Genomic DNA, 3,111 nt, shown 5'->3' with positions numbered 1-3,111 from the left:
GATACGTTTGCTCACATTCTCCACGTATCGTATTGGACGTCGTTGAGGCAAATTTGGAGCCACATGGTTCAAGATCATCTGGATGAATCTTGGATACATTATGAACCGCTCACGAGCCATCGCCCTCCTCTGTCTGTCGATCTCATAAAAGACCATCTGACTAAAGCTATAACGTTTGTTATAAGTCAGAGCAGTCATTGCTGACTGCATGGTCGCACCCATTCCGTCAGTACCCGCCTTCCTCCCAGACATACACACAATCATGACGTGCATGAGGAAGCGCCACTGATCGAGCAGGAACCCCTTCCGTCTCTGGGTATCGCCCAAGGGACCAGAATATCCCATTCGTAGGAATGCTCCATCACGAAACGGAGCCACAAAGTCAGTTGGGTCGTCCCGAGTCTCCTCTCCAAAACGTAACGCCACCCGTATTTGTTCAGACGAGAACTGAACTTCTTGGTTGTTGACGGTTGCTCGCGTAACCGGGGGCTCAACACGGCAATCATATTCCACCGTCTGCCAGAAATCCTCGATATTAGGTAAGGATATCGGCAGAGTCGTCGTGATTGCGTGGAATATCCTCGAGCGAATGAGGAATGTGATGATCTCACGGTAGTCTTCAACTCCGCTCGCTTCCGGGTCTAAGGTAATGTACATATTGTGACCCGGAAAAAATTGCCTCTGGTTATCTCCGTCATCGCCTCCAGCACCTCCAGCACCTGCTACTGCAGCCATATCTGCAACAAACGAACCAAGTTAGATACACGTTAAGGTTTAACACAAGTTCACTTATTACCATGAGCGAAGTTATAATAACTTCTGTATAGGCGAAGTTAACGTTGGGGCGAAGTTGGGCACAACTTCGCTTCAACGTTAAGTTCGTCTAATGACTAAACAGAAAAAGGTCCAGGCGAAGTTAATGTTGGGGCGAACTTGGGCACAACTTCGCTTCAACGTTAGGTTCGCCTTACCACAACATCGCCTCAGGCGAAGTTAATGACAACATCGCCTCAGGCGAAGATAAGCATCAGGCGAAGTTACGGATAACTTCGCCGAAACCCTAAGTTCGCCTGAATATGAATCGGCGACAGATAGATTGATTCAAACTCGAAAATCTGAGGTTTTCTGGGTATTTTGACGATTTAGGACTCTTAAACTCAAGCTTTTAAGGATATGTTGACGATCAGTTTGGTTATTAACACGTAACAACAAGATTTGAAAGTCCGATTTGAAGGTCCGACGGTTCGAGGTTCATAATCGGGTCGAAACGACCACTGATTATCATTGAAGAACAATGATTATACAATGTAATGGCATCACGAACCTTGAAACGTAACGGAAACTGGGAAAAAGAACAAGTAATCGGAATAACGACAAGTTCGCCGGATAACCAAACGATAAGTTCGCCGAGAAATATTCAATAAGTTCGCTGAGATTAGAAATTATGAACACTGTTGACCTTAAGAATTCTTTATATAGGGGCGGAGTTAAACAGGCGAAGTTACGGTTAACTTCGCCTAGGCGAAGTTATTCACAAGTTCGCCTGTTTAACAACATCGCCTATATTTACAAGATCAACCCTTATAATTCGAAAATTTTGCAATTAAGTTCTAAAACTTCCCTTTAAGAATTTAAATGACACGATCAAGTCCAAGTAACCAGATACAAAATTATAAAACTACCTAAGTACAAGAAACTTTTAAAAAATAAAGTATAAGGGATCAAATTTCAGTCTCGATAGGGACAACTACGTTTTAGAAAAGATCCGAACAGGAATCATACTAATTACGTGATTGTCACATAGATCCGTGTTTAGCTGTATTATGACATAAAGAAACAGGTTGTAAGCAGGTAAATAACTTAAGATGGTTTTCATCGTTTCTGTGATACGAGTTAAGTTCAATTAAGCTCAAAAATTAAGTGGGCAACAACTCAGAGATTATGATGCCTCCTATCTATTCTCAAAGCATATTTGGCTTTCCCCAAGTCACCCCGAATTGACCTCGACCCTTAGTGTCTGATTAAGTTTGTAATTACTCTTCATCTCCTTCCCGTTCTCTTTCTTACTCCATGATTAAGAAGTCTTGATATGTTGAACTCTAGAATGTAACCAACTGCAAGTCCCGAATCTGGATCACTGCAGTTTCTTGAAATACTATCTTCACGGGAATCAGAACACTTACGGGCTCGTGTATGACTGGGTAATCGCTTTTCTGCCTATCATTCGGAAAGATATATATGAAGACATGCAAAACTCGTAAGGAGTTTCCACGTAAAATCAAGTAGTTTTAGTTTGTATCACATCTACTTTTACGCACCATAAAAAGTTACCATGACATACAATGACTGTCCTAAAGCCTTTTAAGCCTAATTACTTCACTAGTTAAGCACACAGAATCAGTATATCTATCATTTTCCAAGGTTGGATCAATTTCTGTTAAACATAGCTAACGAACTTCTTACGAAGTAGTAGACTTGAAAAATAATTCATTTCCCTTAAAAAAAATTTTAACATTAATCGCCCCGACCAAAACAAAGTCTTCAGGTAAACGGCTATCCCGAAGATCCAATGGATCAGCTGGACCGACCACATACTAGTATGTGTCCTTCTAACTAATTAATATGATCGACTAATTTTAAGCGAAAGAATGAAAACTCATCATAAACCGCCCCGGTCACTTTCAGTCATCTGGTTAATGGCTATCCTCAAAATCTACAAGTAGAAAATGAGGACCAAAACATATCCGAAGACAAGTCCTTCAAACTGAGGTAACCGACATATTTTAAGCGATAGTGACGTTTTTTTTTTTTTTTTTTAAATATAACATGAAAAGCATGGTTACTCGGGATTGATCATCCCATTCAGCTCGATAAGGTTTTGAAATTTTGCCAAACGCTTTAGTATAAATATCAGCGAAATTATCAAGCGTATCCACCTTTTCAAGCACAATCAGTTTCTTCTCAGCACAATCCCGTATAAAATGATGACATATGTCAATATGTTTAGTTTTACTGTGCTTCACGGGATTGTTAGTTACTGAGATAGCAGCTGTGTTATCAATGCAAATAGGTGTAAGTAAGAAATTCTGACCAGAGTCGCGCAACTGTTGT

This window comes from Bidens hawaiensis, unplaced genomic scaffold (assembly GCF_021521415.1).
Source record: "Bidens hawaiensis isolate Kalapana, Puna unplaced genomic scaffold, B.hawaiensis_p1.1 tig00021514_1, whole genome shotgun sequence".
NCBI classification, from domain to species: Eukaryota; Viridiplantae; Streptophyta; class Magnoliopsida; order Asterales; family Asteraceae; genus Bidens; species Bidens hawaiensis.
The sequence above is the reverse complement of the archived record's forward strand: the minus strand, read 5'-3'. Positions refer to the sequence as shown.